The sequence below is a fragment of the Chiloscyllium punctatum genome, chromosome 33, assembly GCF_047496795.1.
Source record: "Chiloscyllium punctatum isolate Juve2018m chromosome 33, sChiPun1.3, whole genome shotgun sequence".
Taxonomy (NCBI): domain Eukaryota; kingdom Metazoa; phylum Chordata; class Chondrichthyes; order Orectolobiformes; family Hemiscylliidae; genus Chiloscyllium; species Chiloscyllium punctatum.
The window spans coordinates 77,608,473-77,635,702 of record NC_092771.1 but is presented as its reverse complement, the minus strand read 5'-3'; positions in this window follow the sequence as shown (position 1 = coordinate 77,635,702).

Sequence of the window (27,230 nt, the reverse complement as noted above, 5' to 3'; positions counted from 1 at the left end):
GTTTAGAATTTTTGCTCATCACTCTTATAGAGTCATAAAGCATTTAAATGTGTAAGTACTGACCAGATATCACATTATCATCGAGTCTTATTTGAGAGTATTTGGCTCATATTCAGGTAAACCTCCTTATTCAGATACCCATCAAGATACCAGTCTCCACCACTTCCTCTGGGAGATAATTCCATATGGACACCTCCCTCTGTATGAAAACATTGCGTCTACGTTCCTCTAAAATATTTCCCCTCGTACCTTAAAGCAGGCCTCCAGTCTTAAAAGCAATCCTCTATCAACTTCTGTTCCTCCCTTCAATCTAATTTTGTATTCAATTGGATTGGGTGCACTTGTTCCCATGTAACCTAACCATACTAACTTGACTAATATGCAGAATCTGGTCAAACAACTTGTTCCAGTCTAACTGGAAAACATCTACAACACTGCCTTCATCAATCTGCTTTGTCATTTCTTTAACAAACTCAGTCAAATTAGTGTGACACGATTTCTCATGCAAAAAGCCTTGGTGACAATCCCCAAACAACCCTTGCCTTTGAAAATGCATGCAATTGGCTATCCCTCAGAATCCCCTCAAACAATTCACCCACCACTGATATCAGGTTCAGAGTTAATTGGGTTGTTGGGTAAATGTAGTCTTTTCTACTGCAATTCCTCCATTGGTCACAGCAAATTATTGGTGTAACCAGGTTGATGATATGGCCAATGATATAGGTCTGACATTGGGTCAGGGACATCCTCGGAAGAGGTCAGGTTGATGTCCTTCATTTGTTAAAATAACAAATTCATGACGAAAACAAAGTTCCTCAAACTATGATGGAAAGGTGAATTTCAAACAGAATAGAAAATACAAAAATGTACATTGTTATTTCCATATCCAAAAAACTGAGAAGCACAAACTTCCACAGACACACACAGAGATACATACAAAGACAAGCACACTCAGACACACCCAAGCACACACACACAGGCACACTCAAACAGACACACAAACATGTACACACAGACACACTCAAACACACAAAAGCACAGACACATAAACACGGATACACACACAGACACATGCACATACAAGTATACGGACAAACACAGACAAATGCATGTACCATAGACCGTAAAATATTAGAGGAGAATAAAAGGCCAATTGGCCCATCCAGTCTACTGAGCAATTGATCATGGCTGACATGCTTTTCAAGCCAATTCTCCTGCCTTCTCATCACAAGCCTTGATCCCAACTTTAAGCATAACTTATCGAAGGATATCTTTAGGACGCTAATGTGTGTGTGTGTGTGTGTACATGCGTTGCCTCTGTGTGTGTCCCAGTGTCCTGCCCTGTACTCCATGTTGGAGAGTGGGGCTTTAGCAGTTTTGAGGCACATCTTTGTAACTTGCTCTGTGCATATCCATTGAACGCCTGTGTTAATCACTCTCTGCTGCTCATGTGCTCAGTAACATGAGGGATCGCCACAACTGTTAGTGGTTCAGACCAGGCGTCCCACTTGCAGTTTACTGAGATTTGACTTAACTCTAGTTTTTGTACATTCGTGGAATTGTAGGTATGATTTCCTGGAGTCTGTGTTTTAGGCTGCTTTGGAAATTCAGGAAGACCAGAGGATTTGGTGACCCAACGCTGGATGAAACATGATGACTGTAGTTACAGCATTTGGATCTGCAACATGACCAATAAATGGAGCAGAGGCTGCAGAGAGGGAAAGCTCTGTAAAATGGAATGAGGGAATTACAACCAGATTAGCCATGGTAAAAAAAGAATGTTGGAGCAGGATTGAATGGCTCGCTCATGCAACTTATTCAGATATTTCTGTTAGTAACAAGCCAATTTCCCTTTTCTCCCAGTGTCCCAGACTGGTGCGTAGTAAGTCACCTCCTCCTCTTTCTGAGGAACAGAAATCTGTGGCCTCACTAGCCTCCAGATTTCCCTGCATCCCAGTCTCGAGCAGTTGAGTGACTACCTCCTGTCCCTGTGTCCCAGTCTCGAGCAGTTGACTGACTGCCTCCTGTTTCTCACTGTTTCTGAGCAGCAGTTTCAATGCTCAGAATGATGTCACAAGTTAAGAAAGGACTTGATAACCTGGAATTTCAAATCTTGGAGCAGCATTACACAAAGATATCTAGAAACATCTCCATCAAACATTTTATGCAGCACGTCTGTTATTTTTTCCTGCCTCCTTTTATAAACAGGGTGAAACATATACATCAGTGCAGAGTTCCGACAATACTCCCACATACAGGGTAGACAGATTAAAAAGATTGAAAGATTTATGGTCAATCCTTCAGCAACCCTCATCTATTCCATCCAACCCGATTAAATGTTCCCGTTCATTGTGTTTTGTAAAATGATGTAAGGAACGGTTAACTGAATCTGTTTGTTTGGTGACTGTGACTAATGTCAATCTCCATGGATTCTAATTATCCCAGTAAAGGGTTTCCATCTTTTAATGATAAAAGTGCTCCATTCAATATGTTATCCCATGATATGGGCGGGAGAATCACCGATAGCACTAACAGGGATCGGCTTCTCTAGAGAGAGGGAGAGATCAGAAACTGAGAACATTAGACTAGAAAGTTACAACAATGGATCAGAATCTGAGAATGTTCTACTGGAATGTTCCAACAATGGATAAGAATCTGAGAGGTAGGGTACACCTCTCCTTTTGTACAGTGGGGGAGGGGAAATGAGGAAACTGATGAAGTACACATTGATGCCCTCGGGTTGAAGTGTTCCGAAATGGAAGATGAGGTCTTCTTCCCCCAGGCGTCGGGTGGTGAAGGAGCGGCGGTGGAGGAGGCCCGCGACCTGCATGTCCTCAAGAAAGTGGGAGGGGGAGTTGAAATGTTGGGCCACGGGGTGGTGGGTTTAATTGGTGCGGGTGTCCCAGAAATGTTCTCCAAAGCGCTCTGCAAGGAGGCAATATTTTAAACTAGTCATCCTTGGCGACTGTGACATGGAACCGGTGATGTTTAAGTTCGATGTATTAAACTTGGAATGCAAGCCTGACCTCAGGAACAGAGATCATTACTTTAATTTCCTGAAATCCTATTCATTCATGACCCTTATGCAGGGGATTATACCATCTTTACACAGTTCTGCCTACGTGTGACTCCAGGACCAGAAAAACATTAGCTGCCCTTAATTCGAGAATCCCCACCGTGTGGGGAATCGGGCTATTCGGCCCTTGCAGTCCACACCATCTCTCCGAAGCGCATCCCACCAGACCTCTAACCCCAGGGCATCAATGTGGACTTCAACAGTTTCCTCATTTCCCCTTCCCCCACCTCATCCTAGTTTCAAACTTCCAGCTCAGTTACTGCCTCCTTGACTTGTCCGACCTGCCTATCTTCTTTTCCACCTATCCACTCCACCCTCTCCTCCTTGACCTATCACCTTCATCTCCTCCCCCACTCACCCATTGTACTCTATGCTACTATCTCCCCACCCCCACCCTCCTCTAGCTTATCTCTCCATGCTTCAGGCTCACTGCCTTTATTCCTGATGAAGGGCTTTTGCCCGAAACGTTGATTTCGCTGCTCGTTGGATGCTGCCTGAACTGCTGTGCTCTTCCAGCACCACTAATCCAGTATTTGATTTTCAGCATCTGCAGTCATTGTTTTTACCTCTATCCTATTATTCTGGATTTCCTATTGCTGGTCCCTGTAACCTGCACATCTTTGTTCGGAGGGAAGAAAATAACACAAACACACAGATAATGTGCAGACTGCACACAGACAGACAACGAGCCTGGGATCGAAACCGGGTGCAGCCAGACAGCAGTGAACTAAGGACGAAAAATAAGGGTTGTCTTACCCAACAATCTCCACATCCTGTGGCGCAATAAGGAAAAAGAAAGCCCATTCACAATATGGAAAACGATATTTGTATTTGTGTGGGCACGATTTGAAGCAATCGTTTACCCTGGATAGAAAAAGAGGACACTGATACCACAGAGAGAGCAGGGCAATGGGGGAACTGCGGAAGGGATTCAATTAACCACTGAAGTGGAAACTCATTTACTCAATCACACTGGGGAGAGGCCGTTCACCAGTCCCGTGTGAGGGAAGGGATCACTGAGCAAAACAACCTCCGGAGTCACCAACAAGATTACATATCCCATCAGATTTTCGGTTATGCAGTCAATGCTGCTGTTATTCTCAACTAGCTGCCGGTTTCATAGTATCAATCATAGAGTCATACAGCATGAAAAAAGACTCGTCAGTCCAACTAGTCCATGCTGAACATACTGCCAAACTAATCTAGTCGCATCTGCCAGCGGAGAGGCGATAATGCCCTTGTAGTTCTATTACTGTACTGTTAATCCAAGAGCCCAGGTAATATTTTATGTGCAAAGGGTTCAGATCCTGGCATCGCAGATGGTGGAGTTTGAATTCAAAAATACCTGGAATTGAAGAGTTTCATGATGACCTGGATCAGTTGTTGTGGAAATTTCTATCTGGTCTACTCATGCCTGTTAGGGAGAGCGAACTCCCATAGTCATCTGCTCTATCCCACATGAGACTCTAGATGCGTAATATCGTGGTGGACTCTTAACTCACATCTGTGAAATAGTTAAAGGACTGGGCATGAATGAATAGATTTTAGTATAAAAATCTCACTTAACCTTTCCCATTCTTGTACCGATCCTATTGTCCTTTAAATGACGCAAATGTATCCTCATCTATCACTTCCTCAGAAAGTTACTAGCACACATAAAGCACGCTCTCTCAACGCAAAAAAAAGCCTCCCATCTCTTTTTTAAAATCTGTTTTCCTCTTAAACATCTCATCTTGAAATCTCCCTCCTGGGAAAAGGGCAGCTATCGTTAAATCTATCTGAACTCTCAATAATTTATATACTTTATCAGGTTGCCGCTCAAATCCCTATCCTCGAGTGAAAATAGTCTCAACTAAGAGAAAGTGAAGACTTCAGATGCAAGAGATCAGAGTCAAGAGTGTGCTCCTGGAAAAGCACAGCAGGTCAGGCTGCATCTGAGGAGCAGGAGAATCGACATTTCAGGCAAGAGCCTGCTGAATGGCACTTGCACAAAAAAATATCTCCTGCTCTTCGGATGCTGCATTAACTGTTGTGGTTTTTCCAGCACCCAATCTCGAATCTGAAAGTAGTATCAACCTATCAGCCTTTCAATATAACTCAAGACTTACACACCCAGCAACATTCGCATATATGTCTTCTGAACCAACTGCAGCTGATTGATATCATTCTTATAACTGGGCGACCAGAACTGGGCACAGTATTCCGGAAGAGGCCTCCCCAATGTCCTCACACAACTTCAACCTAACGTCCCAACACCTGTACACAAAGGACTAAGCAATGACGGCAAGTGTGCCAAATAACTTTTTAACTATTCTGTCTGTATGTGATGCAGACATCGAAGAGTTACATACCTGCATCCCGAGCTTCTGTGATCTGCAACACTACACAAAGCCTTATCATTATCTATATAAGCCATACTCATTTTGTTGTACCAAAATGCAGAACCTTCCATTTATCAAGATTGACTTCCATGTGAGATTTTTCAGTCCAATGATCCTTTTGAATATTAAATGGTCTTCTTCACTGTCTCCAATTCTTGTGTCGTCTGCAAACCTATAAAGCAAGTGTGCCATGCGTTCCATTGTTTTCTCATACAGATAATTGATTTATATTTATTTGTAGTGACCGTGATTTATCAGTTTGTCGACCATACAACAATTCGTCATGGAGTTAGCCATGAAGAAGAAAGCTGCAGACTGCAGGGATATATCAAACAATTGGAAAGAAAAATGGTGAAAGCAATTCAATCCAGGGAACTGGATGATAGTGAAGCAAGCTCAAATTTAATACCAGCCACTGAACGTTAAGCACTCAATATGCTCCTCTTGTGGGACTCAGCTGTTTTAGCAACATGCACTGTAGATTGCTGTGTTATTACAAACAGGAGCAAATTGTCCCTTTTTCCCCCTCTTTTGAGCAGGAGCACTCCCAACATCGGGATTGCTTGCACCTCTACCACCATTGCAGAAGGACCATCCATTCACCGATTGCATCAATGGATTCATCAAGTAGCTCTGCGATCTCATTCCCGTCCCGATTTCCAGTTGGATCTTCGCGGTTGCGCTACTCAGTTCCTCTGATTCTGGGGCTGGAAACTGGGACTATGTGGCAGCAGTGGTTACTGCCTTGTGTGGGGAAACTGATGAAGTAGCCGAAGTTAAATGCATTGCTATTGAAGCATACATTTCAACAAAACCTGCACTGTCCCGCGAGTCGTTGATGTTTTGGAGAAATCTATCAATCTCAGCCTTCTGCATATGAATGATGGAATCACCGGAGCCTCTGGTGACACCGATGTTAAACGTTCAGCCCATTCCCAGTTCCCACATGTCTGTCACTGTTCTGAGAAGTACTGGTTTTGTGCATTTGGAGCTCTTCTTAACATTTCCTCTGCTACCATATTTATGGCCTTCTGTCACTGTCATATTCTATGATGTGCCGTGATCGTGTAGTGGTTAGTATACTGAGTTATAGCCGCTACAACTTCGGCTCAAATCCGAATCTCGGTGTTAATTTCTTTCTCTGCCCCAGCGTTTGTGTTACAACTTAGAAATCAATTCTTTTAACATGGTAATATTCTCAGCAGTAATGTTTTTAATAACTCCAAATTCCGCTCGCTCACATCTCTGCCTATCATATGTCAGAATTCAAATCCAGCCGTTCTCAGAGATTTCTCTCCCTTCAATGATCACTAACCATCCTTTCCGTCCGCCCACATCCCACCCCTCACCCCCACCCCCATTTCATTAATTTGGAGATAGTGGAGTTGGACTGGGGTTTGCTAAGTTATAAATCACACAACACCAGGTTTTAGTCTTACAGGTTAATTGGAAGTTCTAGACTTTGGAGCGCTGCTCCTTCATCATGTGGTTGTTGACTAATTTCCAATTTCATTAAGGCACTGAAGAATCGAAAACTCACTCTCACATTGACATCACTTAGTCTATGCTGCTGTGGTAATTATTGCTGGGTGAATGTGTCCCAATCTGACGATCAGGAACTTCAAACTAGCTGATCTATTTGGATGCCATGGTTTTGAGATCTGTCTTCATGTAGCAGCTTTTACTGAAATGACCAGAGATTATTGGAGCATTAGGTTCAGGAAAATTACACACGGCAGTATAGGAAATAAGTGACTTTATTGGAAAATAATTGCTCCACATCTTTCTGCAATGGCTGTGTGCTACTATCACTGGGCTGCTACTTCCGACCCCGAGTTAATGTGCCTACGGTACGGTTTCGGCTCCAACCGTGCTAAGTGGTAGAATTGGGTTGCAGTAAATAATTGGGACTACAAATGCGGTGACTCCTAAAGATTTTTGGCAAATTGTTGAAAAGGCAAAGCCATCCGATTCATTAACATCATTTGAGGATGGAAACCGCCATTCTTACCTGGTCGGGCCTCCATGTGACAACAGAACCGTTGTGATATGGTTCAGTATCAACTGCCTGCTGGGCAATTAGGGATAGCAATAAATGCTACCGAGCCAGCGACGCACATTATCCTGTAACAGAATTTTAAAAAATGTTCATTTGGCTCGAGCCAGTGTATTGCGTGCAGTTCTGCAATTCATATTATAGCATGGAAGTGACCGCACTGGGAACGGTGCAACAGAGATTCGCTCGGATATTTTGCGGGCTGAAGAGTTTCAGTTATAAAGAGAGACAGGACAGGAATGGGTTGTTTGTCGCCGAGCAGAGGAGATTGAGAGAAGACATGATTGAGATGAACAAAATAATGAGGGAAATTGATAGAAAGAAAGTTTTCCTATTGATGGACAGATCGAACACTGGGGGCCAGAGATTTCAGGTAAAAAACAGCAAGGTTTCAATAGCTTTATCAGCCAGCGGGTGTTTGGAATTTGGAATGCACTGTCCGTGAGGGTCAGCGAGACAGAAATCCCCATAACCTGAATAAGTATCCACATATTAATTGGTGCTGCCAAGACATATAAGGCTGTGAGCTAAACGATGAAAAATTTGATTCATTTCGTTAAGTAGTTAGAACATAGAACATAGAACAATACAGCGCAGAATAGGCCCTACGGCCGTCGATGTTGCGCCGACCTGTGAACTATTCTCAGCTCGTCCCCCTGCACTATCCCAAAATTATCCATCTGCTTATCTAAGGATTGTTTAAATCTCCCTAATGTGGCTGAGTTGACTACATTAGCAGGTAGGGCATTCTACGCCCTTACCATTCTCTGCATAAAGAACCCGCCTGTGACATCTGTCAAATCTATCACCCCTCAATTTGCTACTATGCACCCTCGTACACGCTGATGTCATCATCCTAGGAAAAAAAGATTTCTACTGTCTACCCTATCTAATCCTCTGATCATCTCATATGTCTCTATCAAATTCCCTCTTAGCTTTCTTCTTGCCAAATGAGAGCAGGTTCAAGTCTTTCAGCCTTTACTCAGAAGACCTTCCCCTCCAGACCAGGCAACGTCCTGGTAATTCTTCTGTTCACCTTTTCCAGTGCTTCCACATCCTTCACCGAAATATGGGGCAAAGAACTGAAGACAATATTCCAAGTATGGCCGCACCAGCGTTTTGTATATTTGCAGCATGATATTGCGGCTCCAGAACTAAATCCATCTACAAATCAAACCCATCACATCATATGACTTCTTAACAGCACTATCCACCTTAGTGGCAACTTTCAGGGATCTATGTACATGGACTCCAAGATCCCTCTGCACAAAGAATATTTCCATCGACCCAGTACTCTGCCTTCCTGTTATCCTTCCCAAAGTGCATCACCTCACATTTAGCTGCATTGAACTGCATTTACCAACTCTCAGCCCAATTCGGCAGTTTATGAAAGTCCCCCTGCAATATGTAACATTCTAACCACTACTCCACCAACAACTTTAGTATCGTCTGGAAACTTACTAATCCATCCACCTATGCCTGCGTCTAAGTCATTTATGAAAATGACAAGCAGCAGTGGTCCCAAAACAGATCCTTGTGGTAGACCAGTAGTAACCAGCTATTTTTGGCAAATGCGGCCACAACAGGCTGAAGGGCTTCATTCGACATTGTTTTCGTCGATAGTATCGTGGTTAGTGTCCCCGCCTGACACAGGATTTAAATCCCCGCCGGGGGCATTGTAATTATTTTAAAACAGTCGCTCTGTTCCCAGTGAAAATTATTAATGTTTGTCGTTCCATTCTCGATTGGACATGTCACAGAAAGTACAGTGCTCTCTGAGTCAGTGTGGGAAAGAACTGCAGCTCCTGGGGCAGACAGAATGTAGGTGAAAGTGTAAACACGCGACTTCTGCAAGCTTCACACTGTGTCCGTGTTGGAATGAAAACCATTTGATAGACTTATTCCAGATTGAAATGTTTACTGGAAGCATGAAGCTGAGAGAGAAAAATGGGTAAAGCGATTCAGATCCGAGTGCAGAAACATTTCCTGCAGCAATAATGAGGTTGCACAGCACGAAGTCGCGTTTGGATGCTTTGAATTCGGGTTGATAGGCGCAGCTTGCTTTCACTAGGCTGAGATACGAGGTTATAAAGCCAATAAAATAAGAGATATGGTGCTTACTGTCGTGGTATATTTGTTCAGTGGTTAGCACTTCTGTTCGTTCTGCAGGTTCGGTGGATTGGCCATGTTAAATTGCCCTCTCGTGTACAGGGAGTGAATTCAATAAGTTAAGTTAATTAGCCATGGGTAATGCGTGGATAAGGTCAGCAGTAACACGATGCTCGGTTTTATTCCAGTGGGTTTATTTGAAATCACATGCCAGAGGCCTGTCCCTTCTTCAGGTGAAATATACGGGGACAGAGAGAGGGTCTATCTCCGGTTGAGATACTCTTCTGTCACTCAGAGAATCCGTTTCCAAAACATTTGGAAAGGCACATTTGGAGATACACAAGCAGTGAGTTTTACTCGGAGAGAGACAGCCTGTGCCGGTGTGTAAGTATCAAAGTGCGGTGTGGCGGATGGAAAGTGCGAGGAATTCAATGTCTAATTTAGAAGACATTAAATGTAAAGAAATACCGTGATCGGGTGCATCTGAATAAGATTCGGCCAAAAAACCCCAAGGATTTTGAAGAATTTGCATTAATATTCCACATGAAGCATTATAATTGGAACTGAGCAGATGTGATGGCATGTTAAGGAAAGACATTCCATAATGAATAGGAAGTGACCCGTCGTTTGGAGATCGATTTCCTGCTTTAATCACATGCCTTAAAGTTTTGAGGACAATCACCACGATGTTGGGTTCATTTGATACCCACTTAAATCGGCCAATGTAACTGAGCACCAAAACGGGCATTTTGCTTTTGCAGTTTAACCTTGTATTTTTATCATCAGTGTTTCCTTTAAGCTGAAATAAATTCGAAGTGAAATTTATTATATATTTAAACGTTCCAATGAAGTATATCCAATTCACTTCCGGTCATTGCACTGCATAGAGTGAGGTTGCAGCAAAATTAATAAAATGAAACGAACAAAACAGCATTTCCAGGAATTTTACCCAGCTCAGGTTCAGCCATCGGAGAAAGGCCATCGAGCTATAATATGACCTTCACTTCTCTCTTCATATATGCTTCTTCACATGCGAGAGAATCTGACTGAATAAATTATGAATCGAGGCGAAATGTGCGTGTGAATGTGATGGGCATTTCTTATTCGAAGGTTCATTCTGAGACAGTTCTCGCTCGGAATGAATTAAGGACAGCTGTTCCTTCCAAGGGCCATGTTGATTTCTTGGAGTTTGCTGCTATTATTCCGCTGAAAGCAGGAACATAATGGTGTGGAATCGATTCTGCTCAGCAATTTCTCATCCCTACCTTCACCATACATACTCTTGATGTATCACATGTCAGCCTATTTTGACAGCCCATTAAGTGGCCAAGAGCTTAAAGTGGTGGTTTCGTAATTCATTGAGTACGCGTGGGTTCGAATTCTACTCGGCTTTCTCCCTCCATTAAACACAGATGTGGTCTTCCTTTGTGTCTTCTATTCTTTGGTTGACATGGGATGGAGAACGTTGCTCTTGTATGAGAGGGTAACGAATAATTGAAACCACATCAAAGTCGAAATAAATCATTTCGGTTCTGTTGTCGGTTAAATTGGGATAATGAAAGTCAATGCAACTTTTCTTTCCTCCTTTCATTCCATCTTGACTTTCTCGGAATTAACATCGGATGAAGGAGAAACAAATAAGGAGAGAACGGGAGCAATAATTTATCCACTGGGATTGTGAATTACTGTTTTAACGTAACACTCCTCACTGACCAGTATTTCAAACGGTCAATTGGAATTGGAACCACAGAAAACTTCTGCAATGAAACGAACCTTTCATTCTTCCACAACTTTTTGCTGTATGTGAATCATAACTGTGAATCATCCTCCAGCGTGATCACAAAGTTGCCAACAACATAAGGTTCACGAATTTTCTTTAACAATCACAGCTTCTGCATATATCCATTTATGGTGTGTCGATTGTCATTTGTTGCCTCCAGGTCTTGAAGATCTTAGAACCCTCAAGAGGGGCCTTTTGGTTCGTAATCGGTCAAAAGAATCAACGAATGTGGTCTGTTCAAAAAGCAAGCGTCATTAGTTTATTGAATTAAGGTTCCTTAAAGCAATTCTATCCAGAAACACAGAGGTTAGAGCTTCTGTTTTCCGTGGTGAAATTGCACAGTTATATTTGAAAATTAGGCATTATATACACTTTTTTCCAGGAATACGACAGCCTTAATTACGAGAAAGACTAATCACATATCATATTGTGACATGATTTGCAGCATGTTAATCCAATGATAATTCCTGGGAAAGAGTTCTTCCTTACAAAAACGGCCAATCAACTGTAATATGCAGGCAAGATTGACAACATGTTAATCCAATGGTAATTCCTTGGGAAAGAAATCTTATTTACATAAGTTGTCATAAAAATGCAAGAGTTCAAGGTTATTTCAAATGGTCAATTAATGTTTCAGTATTCATTTTATGCAAACTCTGTTGTTCTCTTTGCTTAACATTTCAGCTTAATTCTGCAAATCACCAGTACAAGTTCGCAGGGTTCAATCACTATTCTCAGCCATTTCATCGTTATCTTTTAAATTGAAAAAAATTGTGTTAAACAAAAATCAACATATATTTATTGCTTCAAGCAATAAACTAAATTCAAATTTTAGATCCTCATCTCCCCCCTTTGGTCATTCTATGACCACATCATAAAGGCATGGAACAAATCATTCCAATTCGATGGCAGTAAAAGACTGCATTACTTCTTCTTCCTTCGAAGGGGAACCAAGCGCAGGAAATGGTGTTTCCTCATCTTCATCTAAGTGGAGAAGAACCATTTTCTAGGTGTAACCAATATTGTCATTAGAAGGTAATATTTTAGCAATAATACACTTCACTATCACAATACAAACAAAAAGACCAATTAAAACCATAGCACTATACATAGCCGTATTAATTAGCCAGTTGCACATTTCTTCTTCATGAGCTTATGAGGCTAGTTCCTGATCTGTTTGATCAGTTTGATAAACCTTCTCGATCACTTCATCCTATCTCGTCGGAATTCTAAACCTATCAATAAAATAAGGCGTTAGACCAAATGATGCAGGAGTGGAAGTCGGCCATTCAGACCACCGAGTCTGCTCGAACATTCAATGAACTCATGGCTGATGTGATAATCTTTAACTCCATTCTCCTGCATTGTCTCGATAAAGATTCATCGTCTTTCTGATTAAATATATGTCTGGCACAGTTTGAAATTACCCGACAACTCAGCCTCTACAGCGGTCTCGGGAATAAGGTCCACAGGATTCACTGGCCCCTGAGCAAAGAAATTACTCTTCATTTCCAAATTATGTAGGCAATATCTAATTCAGAGATTATGTCCTCTGGTGCGCTCCTCACACCCTGTCAAAATCACATGAATATTTAACGTTTATAAATGCTATTACGTGATTATAGAGCTCGCTCTCCTCCCCGCCTCCTTTGCTTCAAGGAGATTAATGCCAGCCTAACCAATCTTTCCAAGAAGCTCCATTTTATCCAATGGTGGCAACATTTTCGTAAATATCTGCTGTTCCCTGCAGCATTCTTGCATATTATGAAGGCAGGTAGAGACACTTATGAGAAGCAAAAGTTGGAATTTCAGACAAAGACAGGAATTGGAACTTGAAATCAGATAAGGATAGGAATCGGATTGGTCCTCACAAGGACTAAATAACGTAATGAGAACTCTGACAAATGAGAATCAAATTATATACCATTGACATTCAGTACTGTAACCTAACCCTCATGTAATCGTCTGCGGAGTTGTATTTCGGAAAAACGGACTGAGACTGGCTATATAATAACTTTGACAACAGAAACATGTGAGTTGGTGGATATTTTTGTTTACAAACTCCACTCTTGCCTCTGTGAAGCCTGCATAGTTTGTAAGGCACAATTGAGATGTGGAACAGAACTCTATCCATTTGCCTAGATGGGTGTGACTTCAATTACACTTAAAGGACTGGACACCCTTCACGACAATGCAGTCACGTGATTGTACCCGCTTCAATACTGGAATATTCATTCCCATCACTGCGAAGGCACAATTGCAGCAGAGCGCATCAACTGCAAGATGCACTGGAGAAAGTCATCCTGGCATTTTTGACAGGACCTTCAAAGCTCATCATCTAAAATATTGATGCATTGAAACGCCACCATTTGCAAGTTACCCACCAAGGCACATAGCACCCTGACTTGGAGAGGTATCAGTGATAAACTCATTGAGTCGTAAAACGGTCTTGATGGGCGAAGTTGTATACTTCAGCCCTCCATCTTTTATCTTAAATTTTTAAAAAATGTTGATTCATGCAGCGACCAGACTTGTGCTCAGTCCTTTTGCTGTTCCTTAAACTGCAAAAGTTATACTATCCTACACAGCCTGTGGTCGACAACAGCAAATATCCAATAAACCTCTGAATCAACGGATTCCCCTCAAGATTAGAGTGGTGCTTGAGAAGCACAGTCGGTTCGGCAACATCTGAGGAGCAGGAAAAATCGACGTTTCAGGCAAAAGCCCTTCATCACGAATGAGACTGGGAGCCTATGAGAAGGAGAGATAAATGAGAGGAGGTGGGGCTGTGTATAAGTTAGCTGAGAGTGCAGTAAGTGGATGGAGGAGGGGTGAAGGTAGTATGTCACAGAAGAAGGTGGAGTGGATAGGTAGGGATGAAGATACACAGGTGGGACAGGTCAGGAGGACGGCGTTGAGCTGGAAGGTTGGAACTGAGGTAAGATGGGAGGAACGGTAATGAGAAAACTGATGAAATGCACATTGATGCCATGGGGTTGAAGGGTCCCAAGGCAAAGGATAAGGGTTTCTTCATCCAGGCATCGGGTGGTAGACACTGACGATGGAGGAGGCCCAGGACCTGCATTTCCTCGGGAGAGTGCGAGTTGAAATATTTGGGAGGGGGAGTTGAAATATTTGGCCAAGAAGCAGTGGGGTTGATTCTTGCGGGTATCCTGGAGATATTCTCTGAAGTGCTCTGTGAGAAGACTTCCGGTCTCCCCAATTTAAAGGAAACCACATCGGGAACAACGGACGCAATAAATGATATGTGTGGAAGTGCAGGTGAACCTTTGGTGAATGTGGAAGGCTACATTGGCGCCTTAGATGAGGTGAGGGGGAAAGATATGGCTGCATAACGATAACGATGCAGGGGAGATTTGCCAGGCTATGGTCTGGGCTGAAAAAGGGAGATTATCCAACTGGAGTTGTTTTACTTAGAGCAGAGAAGATTGAGAGGGGTTATGATTCAGATGTACAAAATACTGAGGGATATGGATAGTATACACAGAAATAAATGTTCATTTGATAGTCATTTCGATCACGGAGGGCTGTCGATTTAAGGTAATAGGCGGAAAGATTAGAGTGAATGCGTGGAAAAACTTTTTCAACCAGTGTGTCGTTGAAATCTGGAACTCAGTGTATGCCAAGCAACTGAAAGGCAGAAATCCACATAACTTCCTGAAGTATTCAGATGTGAATTTGTGATGCCAAGACATATAAGGCTATGTGTCAATTGGTTTAAAAAGGAGTAGGACAGTAAAGCGCTTGTTATTGAACAGTACAGATATGCTGTTCCTAAGTGTGGGTTATTCATATCTGTCCTTCCATTCCCGACGTGGCATGACACAGGTGCTGTCTGAATCAGCGTGGGGAAGTATTACAGATTCCGGGGAGACACAGTGAACGAGAAAGTGCAAAGACGTGATTTTGGCAAGCTGTACCTAGAATCCGTGTTGGAATGAAAATCATTAGATAGTTTTGCTTCGTACTTACATCAGGAACGTCAGGAAGACATACATTCTACCGCACTTTCCACACGACCTCATCCCACTGAATACCACCCATTACTGACACTATGCAGGAAATTTCTCTCTTTACACCCAGGGCCAATCCTCCTTGACCCCCAGCACTTCCCCATATGGCACCATTCCACGAAATTCCTGAAGGTGTAATGCTGCTCGTTTACGATATCTCTCCTCACTGTGTAAGGTTCCAGTGACTTGTCTGACTATTAATCAATTTAGCAAACTACATTTCCAACTCACAAAGTGATATCGTAAAGATTGGGGAGACAGAAAATAGAGTGGGTGACAAATGTGAGTAAACCTACGTTCTGTCTGCAAGCAAAAAAAGACACTGAGCTCCAGGTTCCAGTCACTGCAACATCCCACTGTGTTCCCATGTCTTCTTTTCAGTTTGGTCTGCTGCAGAGCTCCCGCAGAGCCCAGCGTGAGTTGCAAGAGCGGCACGTCATTTCCTACTGAGAGACCGTGCAATCTTCAGTACCCAACATCGAATCCAATCATTTTAGACCCTGTCCACCTTCTTTCACGTTCCTGCCCCATCTACACGTACCATCAGCTCCAAAGATAGATCATTACGCTGGAAAATCTCTCTCCCAGATGCACTAGACCAGCTGATTTTATTCATATATTTCTGCTTTTTTGGAGATCTTGTTCTGTTCTGATCGTCAGACTTCAGTAAGCGTGTGTTTTCACGAGAGGATGTTCAGAGGAGATTTACCAAGGTGCTGCCAAAGCTCGAGCATTCCCATTGCGAAGATAGGTAGAAGTGAGGGCTTCAGGTGCAAGAGCTCAGAGTCGAGGGTGTAGTGTAGTCGAGGGTGGAAAAGCACAGTAGGTCAGACATAATCTGAACAGCAGGAGAAGCAATGTTTCTGGCACAAACCACCGCCATTCCATTTCCACCTGATGCGTGGAGGAAGACTGTCTCATATTCCATATTCGAACCATGCAACTACACGGGAAAAATGTGTAGTTGAACAGCTTCCTCATTTCACTTCCTCCCACATTATACCATTCGCAAGCCTCCATCTAGGCACTACTCTCTTGAACCGTCGATCAAACACCCCTCTGAATTATCACCTGATCATTTCCCAGATACTTTACCACCAACAGAACCCCCCTGCCACTTATAACTCAACACCGACCTACAAGCCTCATTCCTGATGAAGGGCTCATACAGAGAATGTCGATTCTCCTGCTCCCGGATGCTGCCTGACATGCTGAGCTTTAACGCACAGTACTGTTGCCACTGCAAAGATAGATGAGCTCGGCTTAGGCTCTTTATCTGACAGTGGGGAAAGCTGAGACAGGAACTGATTAACGTGCACAGAAAGGAGATAGATATATGTGATAGGAATAAACTTCTTATGAGAAGTGTTAGTAATCAGGGATGTAGCAAGAGAGAGGATATTCAGAGAAGATTTAGGAAGAATGCTTTCATCCTGAGAGTGTTATTTATCTGGAACTCCCTGTTTGAACGTGTGGTAAATCTCAGAATCATCAGAACATTTCCGGAGTATTTAGCCGAACACTTGAGGAGCTAGCCCTTAATGACGAGGTACTGGAAAGTGGGGCAAGGATAAACAGGTGTTCGATGAAAGACTTGAAACCGTATCTTTGATTGCAGCAAAATGGAGGCTAGCGCAGCTCTGTGGCGAAATGAAAGATGTTTTAGACTTCCACTGCGTTGTTAAGATTACGATTCAAAGATTGTTTGTTTGAGTCCCACCAGATTCGGAATATAGAACATAGAACATAGAACAATACAGCACAGAACAGGCCCTTCGCCCCTCGATGTTGCACCGACCTGTGAACTATTCTCACTGCGTCTCCCTACATTATCCCAAAATCATCCATGTACTTATCAATTTATTTCACATTTCAGCTGAATCAATGATTGTTCTACTGATTCATCGTCAATTCCACTCATCTGGAGTTCTCGTCTCTGTGACTGACCAGAGGACATTCCTCACCTTCTTGGGGGTGAGCTTTGAGGTAATCGTATCATTTGAAACATAATCAAACCAGAATCGGCTGCTCATTCACAAAACCCACTGCAAAAGCTCACTGTCTCTAAACATATTTCCCACCCACAGTTGCACAGTCTTATTCACAGTCTTTTTCCCATTGGGAGACAGGTTGATGTGGGTAGCTTGGGAAAAGATATTGATGCGTTTGGTCAGCTAAAATGTTATCAAATGACGGGGTAGTGCCGGCGGGTGAAATTACCTCCTCTTGCTCCTCTCCCTGTCTGTGCTGTTTCTGACAGAGGAAATTAAACAATAACATGATGAGGACACGGTGAATGTCCACCACTGAATATCAAGGACCTCTCCTTTATCCCAGAGCTCTCACAGCTGGAATACAAAGCTCCTGTTGCAGCTTTGATCAGACAGTGGAGGATTCTCCCAGGCGTTCTGTCAGACTGCATGCTCCTTCAGACAGATTTGCAACTGGGCACATTGAGCAAACGGCCGTGTGGATATTGGGGATTCGGGGATAGATTTTCCCTTTGCTGGATTAGAGCTCTGGCCACGTTAATAAACATGAATCTAAACGATTCTGTACCTTATTATTAATTCTTATCATTTTACAATTTAAACTGAAATTGAATTAACTCTTGTTTACCATTCTTATTTATTTAGTATTCATGAAAACTGTGCAACATGTCCTCGGATATAGGAATGGTGAAGATTGATGATTGATGATGAGTGCAGTATGTTTCATGTTGTCTGTATGAACTTTCAGAAGGAAGTTAGTGAAGTGTCTTTGAATCAAGTTCTGTGCCGAATTGAGGCCAACCGAATGAAAAGCCCTGTAAAAGCGATAATGTAAAATTGTTTGTAAACAGGTCAGTGACCCACGGAAACGCAGCTTTCAATCAAGTCTCATTTGCACAACATTTTTCTGTGTCCCTTTCCTGAGCCTGGTGCTCCAATAGTCACTGGTCAGTTGCTCCTCGTCTACCTTAACTTTAATTTCAGGATTACAACAAAAGTAGAACAGGTTGGTCGAAGGTCCCAGAGGTACGAATTGCGCACGTTTCAGGTTGGCGCTCTGCTGCTCCTGTGGAACAATTCATCATCACTTAACATCGTGTCAAATGCTGCAGCTGTAAGTTCAATTAATATCTGAAGCTGCTTTTCCTGATGTGGATCAGGGATCATTGGAGCACCAAACTGAAGTGAATTTGAAAAATAACGTCGAATAAAGCAGCATTTATTGCAAACCTCCAGTTTCTGATTTGTGGGATTATTCTGCATTTGGGAAATGTGTCAATAATCAACCGGAAAGCTGTCCATATTCCCGAGGCTATTATCCATCTGTGGATCGAGAAACAGATGTAATGTTTTAACATGATTACGTTTTTCAAATCTTTGACTGTCCACTGTGTACCATTCTTGGAAAGGCTGTTCAACTCGTTTCATATTATCCCATTTCTTGCAAACTCGCATAGTTCATTAAACTGTTCGAAAGGAATTAGATTTATCTCTTTGGGTAGATTGAATGTTGTCAGTGAATCTGGTAAAGTCATAACAAATAGTTTTGCTGTTGTGCAGAGCAGAGCGTTCAGACCAGAGTCAGGACGAGTCTTTTTGCTGGGTTTTTCGCGAATAGGTTAGTTAGTATTATATGGACTCAGTTTGTTCCTGGTCATTGTGACAAAATATTCAAGGCAACAGATGGCAATGATGGTGATGCTTGATATCTACAGGGCCATTCCTACTCATTAGAATCACCATTGTATTACAGATCAGGTGGGTAGGAGAGATGATGATCCTTATGGCAACCTGAGACAGTGCGACAATTAATCCCACGTTGTTAGTCTCACTCTATGCCATAAACCAGTTCGCTTGCAGAATGAGCTAACTGGCTTCCGTTTGCTGAAAAGCTATAACAAACAGATCAGTATATTAACAATTTGTAGTAGTTCACGTAGAACCAGCCGCGACACCTTTCAACACCACCAGCTCTTCTTATACTTCACTTCTTCAGTTGCAGTTGTTATACAATTTCTTTCCAATGAACGCTAAACAATTCATGAGTGTGCCACTTTTGCATTCCCATCCAAGCAGCCCAGAATCCCTGTCCCTGTTAAATTCGCTCCTTGTGTGTCTGCATGTGGCTTTTCAAATAGTCTGGAATCAGCTTCTATTTTTTTTTCTTTTCTGAAAAATCATCTCCGATTTCAATAACTCTCAGAATAAAAAGTATCTGCTGTAAATTTCTTTGTCGTTCCTCGCTGGCTTTGAAGCTCTGACCTTTACACTCACCTCAACGAGGGAATTTCCCTCCTATTTACCATTACATCAACCTCACATCAGCTGAATAACCTCCATTAGGACACAACTCAGTCATGACTGATTTGTTCCGCTTATTCGTCATCTATCCCACCATCCCATTAAACCGATTAATTTCTTATCTCTTGGCTTTATCTCCCAGTAAATCTCATTTCCGTTGTCTCGAACGATTTTGTATCAAGGGAACTCTCACCATATCCTTCCTGACCATATTCCAACTCCCAACCCCCATGTATCTCATCATGTCTTTATATCCCAGTAAATTTTGTCCTCAGAAATGATGTTGGGTCTAATTCAACGCATGAAAACTTACCGCTATGCTATGCAATCTCATTGCCAGTACAGGAAAGATGTGGGCTATTGCACTGACAGCTGAATCGGTTGGCTGCAGCATAATTGGGTCAAATCGCAGTCGCATAGGTGAAAGTTGTGTTCATTTTTAATTTCTTCTCAACGTATGCTGAAGTACCACAGTAAGGAATCAATTGATATTATAAGACATACATAAGGCGGCGTGTTATATCTGTGGTTATGAGATCAGGGGTCGTTTGAATAACTTAGACCAGAGATTGTTCAAATCTCAGGCTCATGAGATTGACAGAGAGCGATATTGAGCGTAATAGATTGTCTTACCAAAACCCAATGCTATGAAGTTGTGGGTGCAATGGACTTTAAAGGGTGCTGAAATGTCTGGCGAGCATAAGGAGTCCAGAACAAGGTAACAACATAACATTTTGTCGAAACAACTAATAGCTTTGTTACATGGACAAAAAATAAATTCGAATTCGCCTAATCAGTTTAAATTATGCCCCAATCAAGTTTGAATATGGTATTTCGACAATGTTAAAATCAGTGAAACGATCCAACTGTTTGTGGAACAAATATCAGACATGTTGAACAGTTACCCAGAGTGGCATAAAACTGCAAAGTGTCCACCAGATGTCGGATGCTCGTAAGATCTCCGAGGAGTGACTGTCTGGAGAAAGAGATTGCATAGAAAAAAGCATCGACACCGACCTGGAGAGAAAATCTACAGAGGAAGATACAACGAGAAGATTCGACAACTGGCTGGTTTTTTAATTTGAATATTTTTGTAAATAATAATGGGATCGGTGTTGGGGAAGGCTTTTCAGAGCAGTATTGCGCAGCAGAAGGTTAAAGACAGGTTTAGAGAAAGGAGTTGTAAGTAGTTGTAAGTTAATTATTCTCTGTAAAATGTAAAAAAGTAATAAAGTTTTTTTTTAACTTAATTTTTGCGATAGTTCTTTGCCCCTTGAATTTTAACAGAACACAGCACGGGGCGAATCCTTTCTGTTTTGCTTGTTTACATGAGCAGAGAAGTTTCCTCCGTTATGTAATACCAGTTTCTGTTGTTGCTGTGTTGTTTCGCTCATTTGTGCATTTTATCTCATTAACGATTTTGAAGTTGTCCCCTCCACACAAAAGTTCTGTGTTTTTGCACCATTGTACAACAGATGCAGTGTGTCTAAGCAACAGGGCTCCCTACAATAGCATCTGACACTGATTCAATCTATCTATCCTGGTATTTATCCATGGAAGCAGCACTGCGTACTCTCCTCGTGTTTGTAAACAATTTCCTCGAAGATAATGTAACATCCCCGCATTCAAGGGGTTTTCATTCCATCGCCTTCAATTCCTCATAGAATCCGATTCAACAAGTTTTGTCACTGAGTCATTTATTTGTTTGTGTTCAAATCACGTGAGCAAAGGGTCACAGTTGGAGAGTGCTGGTCCCATAAAACAGCGGTCAGACTGTACTCTGTGCACTGTACTCTGCTATTCATCATTTCACTAACAGCAATTAGATGTATCTATGCTCAGCAAAATTTTCATGCCTGTTTTAAGAAGCAAGATAAACAGTTCCTGGTTCCTACATTTGTTGTCACACAGACCAAGATTATATGTGATGGAAACATGTATTGGTAGAGACTATCTCCTCTCCCAAATCCCTTTTCTCCCCAGCAGGTTGTAAGATGCTGGTCTGAATCGCTTTCTTCTGTTCCCTGTCACTCTGGGATGATGTGAGCTGTGAAAATTATTCTCTGAGCTGGGGGTAACGTGGGAAAGTTTATGCACATCAGGTGCAAAGTGCCTGAGCGACAGGGATCGCTGCAGTAATATCCCATGTTGATTCAGACAGCAGAGCCCTCGCTGTGACTTCGAGAAGTACACAAACACTGTTTTCGATTACTGGGAGAGATTCTCTCTTTCCCAGCATTTCTGCACTTTTCTGTCTGTCTCAGATGGAATTATTTGGACAATGTTCCGAAAAGATTATGAATTCCTGTGCATGCAAGATCTCCCTTTTGTACAGCATACCAGAATTTCCATAACTCCCACCCCCACTAGGCCCCTCGCCCGCTGCAGAAGCCCGTGTGTGATAGGGAGCTGAAGAGAGCATTCACCTTGCTCTCCCACAACACTGATTGCCAACAGAAGATGAGTTCGTCCAGCTGCCAGCAGGGGGAGGGCCAGCGCAGCCTCCTGGAAAACGGGAGGCAGAATGGCAAGGACCTATTATTAAAACTCAGTGCTGCCTTCACTCCGAAACAAAAGAAAAAAAGCCATTTTTAAACAAGGATACTCACCGGATTTATAGATCACGCTTAATGTGCAGTTCTGGCTCGTTGGTCTTGGGTGTGATATCGCATCGTGTGGGTGATGTACGTGCGAGAAGTTACACTTGAGCCCTGGAGATTTGCATCCGATCCCATTTTTGACTCAGAAAGTATGATTTCGATGAGATCGAGGTCAGATCAAGAAAGTGAATCTTCAAAACACACACCAGCTGTTTCTTGTAGGCGGTTACTAGACTGAGAAATGCATTTACTAACTTCAAATGATGCTGATCCTGTTAATGTGGATCTTGCCGAGCGCACATCATGTGCGGAGTAACCTGAATGCCTCACTTTTCTCTCACTCTGTGAGCTACATGTCCTTTATTACTATGATCTGCCTTTACCAATTGCAAAGGTTTTCACTGCACTCAGGTAAATGTGACAATCAATCAATCAAATATAATCAATCAATCGAATGACACAGACATTTCCTTATTGTTTGTTGCCAGCACAGCGAAGGTGGGCTGTATGGCCTCACTTTGCACTATTTCATGTTTCTGAGTGAAATCACAGTTAAACCAACAGAATGTGGGAAGTTACTCACAGGTTTTTTGACACAGCCGGGACACATCTGCGCCACAGTGAATCACGCAATAATAGTGAAGACCTTCTTGAAATCATCCTCTGATGCACATGCAACATGCCAGATTAAAAGCTGAATTCCACGGGAAACTGCTGTAGTGTGCGCTAACAAAGCAACCCAGCGGGAGCAGACTGGGCTCTTAACCCAGAAATTAATGGATTGAAAACATCCTCTGCTCGTTGACAATTCCATGTTTCAGTGTGTGTACTGCCCGGCCAGTGTTCCTCCATAATATAGCCCCATTCCTTCTATTGCATGTTGTTTCAATTTACACTTCCTTTCTCTCAATGTATCTGAAATGAATATCGCGTATTGATACACCTGCCAAATTTACACAGGTGAGGAAACACACTGGTGAATGTCTGGAAGCTCTTTTCCTGTTCTCTATCTCTCTTCTCTGATTTCATTCGCAAAATCACTTGCCAGAGCTGGGAATAAACAGGTATAGGTAAGATATATCAGTTGCAGAGTGGTCTATGCGCATGACGCCCTGTATTTATTCCCCAAGCTGTTTCACATAGCAATGTCCTCCCTGTGAAATGAAAAGCCATGAATGACAATTGGATCATCTTGAAGACAGCAGCACGACACAGACACAGTTCCACATTATTAGGACATACATCACCAATTCTGAATAACCACAGAGATACACAAGCGACACTGAGTCGCAGTGGAGACGATGGGCTGAACGGCTTCCGTCGGCGCGTGAGTGATGATACACATTGATGCTGTCCCGCCTCCTGTCCCTGGGAGAGAGTGGCTGAGGGTGAAATGTTGTCTTATCTTTAATCCTCCTTCCTCGTTAGATAATCCGCAGCCCGCAGCTCATGGCTGTGGGAATGGTTCTTAGTGAGTTAGGGTTTTACTCGGATTGTATTCATCTCGGTCAGTTGGGGCTCAGATGCTAACAGCTGCCCGATTGCAGCAAGAAACAGATGTCCATATTAGAAAAAACTTATCTGCAGGATTGCTGTGTGAAGATGGATTGTGAACACCAAACAGTCTGCACAAAATTCCCTCACAAGAATTTACCTGAGGGAAGAGTATCCGGAGTACATTTCTATATCACAACATCATTGTCGCTCTCTTAGATAAATGATATTGGGAGGAAGTTCCCAATCAAACTTGCTGATTTCCAGCACTTGAGGGACCTGGTTGTGCCGATGAGAGAGAGCTTTAGAGCGTATTCGCGCTTGCCTCCCCTCACACTACCTGCAGGTTGATGGAAATAGATGAATAATCTGCCGATTGAAACAGCTTAGTCGAAACGGAAGGGACAAAGGGCATCATCCGGTGAACAAGGAGAGGAAATGAGTAGGTGTATTTTTGAAACTCTTTGCTGCTTCGAAATCCGAGAGCAAAGTGGGATGTAGTTGGACGTGCGTGACTCTCAGCTGGTTTATGTGCGAAATGCAAGAGTGTTTGGGGGTATGGTCTTCGCTTCATAGCTTGTGTTAATAGTGGCATGTGAGAATTCGTACTTCAAGTCGCCTTCGAGCATTGGTTGTTTGATTTCACTTTTGTCCGGTCGCACCTTTCAACTGTTAGATTTTAAAAAAACGTGCAAATTATGAAGTTGCACCCCTTGAAATAACTTTGTGTTTTGGGGTCATAAGTGTGATTGTAGTGGGCATGACACAGTACCATATGTGGTGAAAGTGAAACAAATGTTTCAGGATGTTCACACACACAATCCCACTCTGAATAAATCCACCATGTGGATGTTCGCACAGTTCTGAATGTTGACCTTTAGAAAATGGGAACGTGAAATGATTGGAAACAGCGCTGAACAGGTTGATGGGGATGGTGTGGTGTATTAGGATTAGCAACAATAAAGGTCATTTGGAAAGTTGGAACAGTTCTCCTTGGAGAGAAGAAGGCCAGAAAATGACCTTGTTAAACCTTTCTAAGACATAAGTGGATTAGACAGAGGTAATAAGGAAGGGAGAATGCTCCCCACACCTAAAAGAATCGAGAATGATTCGGTAGAGTTTAAAAGTCATTAGTAAACGAAGAAAAATGTACATGAGGAGTGGTTAGTGTCTGTAAACCATTGCCTGACATTGACAAACACACAGTTGCAATCGAGTTATTTAAAAACTAATTTGATGTTTATGTTGAAAGTAAAAGTGTGCAGAGTTTCAAGGAGAAGGCAAGAGAATTACACCAACAGAGAAGCACATTTATCTCTTTGGAGAGCCAGCACAGCTAAGGTGTTTTGTGACACATTTGTGATTGTGAGTGGAATCTCAATTCGACCAACAGAATGCAGGGAGTTAGATAATGGTGATATTGGCAAAGCCAGGACACATCTATACAACAGAATATTACCCAGCAGGTAAATGTCACAGGGAGGATGGCGCTGTCTGAAAGTCCTGCATGGTGTCCTGCCATCAGACACAGTGCACTTCACTATTCAGATTATACCAGAGTGAGAGGCAGAGAAGGCAAATTGGTTAATTGTACGTTTTGTCAGCATGGGAGTTACAAACAATGAGTGAAAGTGGAAATACTGGTGATTTGTTCACATTTGAAGTGTTTACCGGAAGCAGGGAGCTGAGGAAGAAACATGGTAAAGCTATTGAGATCTGACTACAGGAGCAGCAAATACGTTGGGCAGCACAGAGGAGCTCTTTGAAGTCTTGAATTCTGGTAGATGGGTCTATTTTCCAACGAGAGGGCAGTCAGCATTGAGCAAAGGATATGTTGCAAAACCGTTCACATGAATTGTTGCATTCCATCTTAGTGTCTTGCTTTGTTTTCCTTCACACTTAACCTGTCATTGTGACTGCACTGAAAGTGTTTTGCTTCTTCTGCGTGGCTTTTTCAATCTGAGTGACATGATGAAGCTGGACTGCCCCATCCTCTAATGCGATTTTCCACTTCAATTCAGCTTACCCTAACTACGCTATCTGATACCATTCCCCTTGATTCGGTTTTAAGCACTCGTCTTAGACGCAACCTGTCGTCCTCCAAAATAAAAACGAAAATCAGCCACACTGTTATCACTGAAAACCAGTGACACCTTCATTCTGAGGTCAGTCATTACTGCTGTCTCATTTCACATTATCAGCTACCGTGCTCTCTGGTTGCTTGTAGAAATCACTATTATTATAAATTGCTGTTACATCCGCCAATATGAAATAAAAACAGAAAGATTCAGGAAATTTTATCATCCACAAACAAATGACAATCAGGAATGTAACTGTTTGGACAAACGTTAATGCAAGCAGATTGCAAAATCTTAATCAGAAAAACTTGCTGAAATTGTTTTGCTTTTAATGAGCACACACATTGAGTTCAGTGCAGAACCGATCCCCAACTCGGAGAAGGGAATCCTTGGCTTTGAAGATGCGTTGAGAATGTTCACTGGATTCATCCCCGTAATGGGAGGACTGTCCTCCGGGAGCATATGAGTAAAATCATACAACGTCGAATGGGGTTTCCAAACATGAGTGGCGAAGGGAATGTCTCCATTCACAAATTAAACGTTGGGTAGGATTTAATACAGGGACATACAAACAAACAAGTAAAGAACATAGAAAGATGATAAACAATAGATATGATAATTAATCTTTGGAATGTTTTGATTTTAGACCCACGGTGGTATTTGGTGACGTGTATTTCATGTCCATAACCAGTCTGCATAGAAAACGACTGCAGCCCCACTATGAAGTGATTGAATCTCTGTTACCTTTAGAAAAAGCTGAGACTCACTCAGGTCAAGGGGATTTAGGGATGCTGGCCTTACAACCCTTTTCCCAAACTCTTTGGAAGTACAAAGGAAATTTTCATGGGGAGGTTGTTCATGATCTGGTTACATAATAATGAAAGTTGTTTGAATTTATGAATAGGGAAATTGTATTACAAAGCAAAGAGTTCCTAGTGGAACTGTAAAAGATAAAGGTCAAACTCAGTGCAAACATTGTTTGTAATCCTTGTCCTCACTCTCCAACAAATAAAAGGTAAAGACATTAGAAAGGGCCCAGCCGCAATTTCCTGTATAGAAAGGCATGAGCAAACTCAGGGTTGAGGTTTACTGAGGCATAAAAACTTTAGAAATGATACAAACCGGTTTTATGAGGATGATAGACAGAACAAGGGATTTTATTCATATGATTTTGAAAATGCTGAACGGAAACATGCAAGTTTGGGAAGTAAAAGAAAGATATCTTTCACTTAATACAAGGTTTGGAGTGACCAAATCAGCGGTGTTCCCTCTTTCGAGTTAATCAATAAATAGAGTCTCAGATTCAAAAACCATTGGTCAATGATCCAGA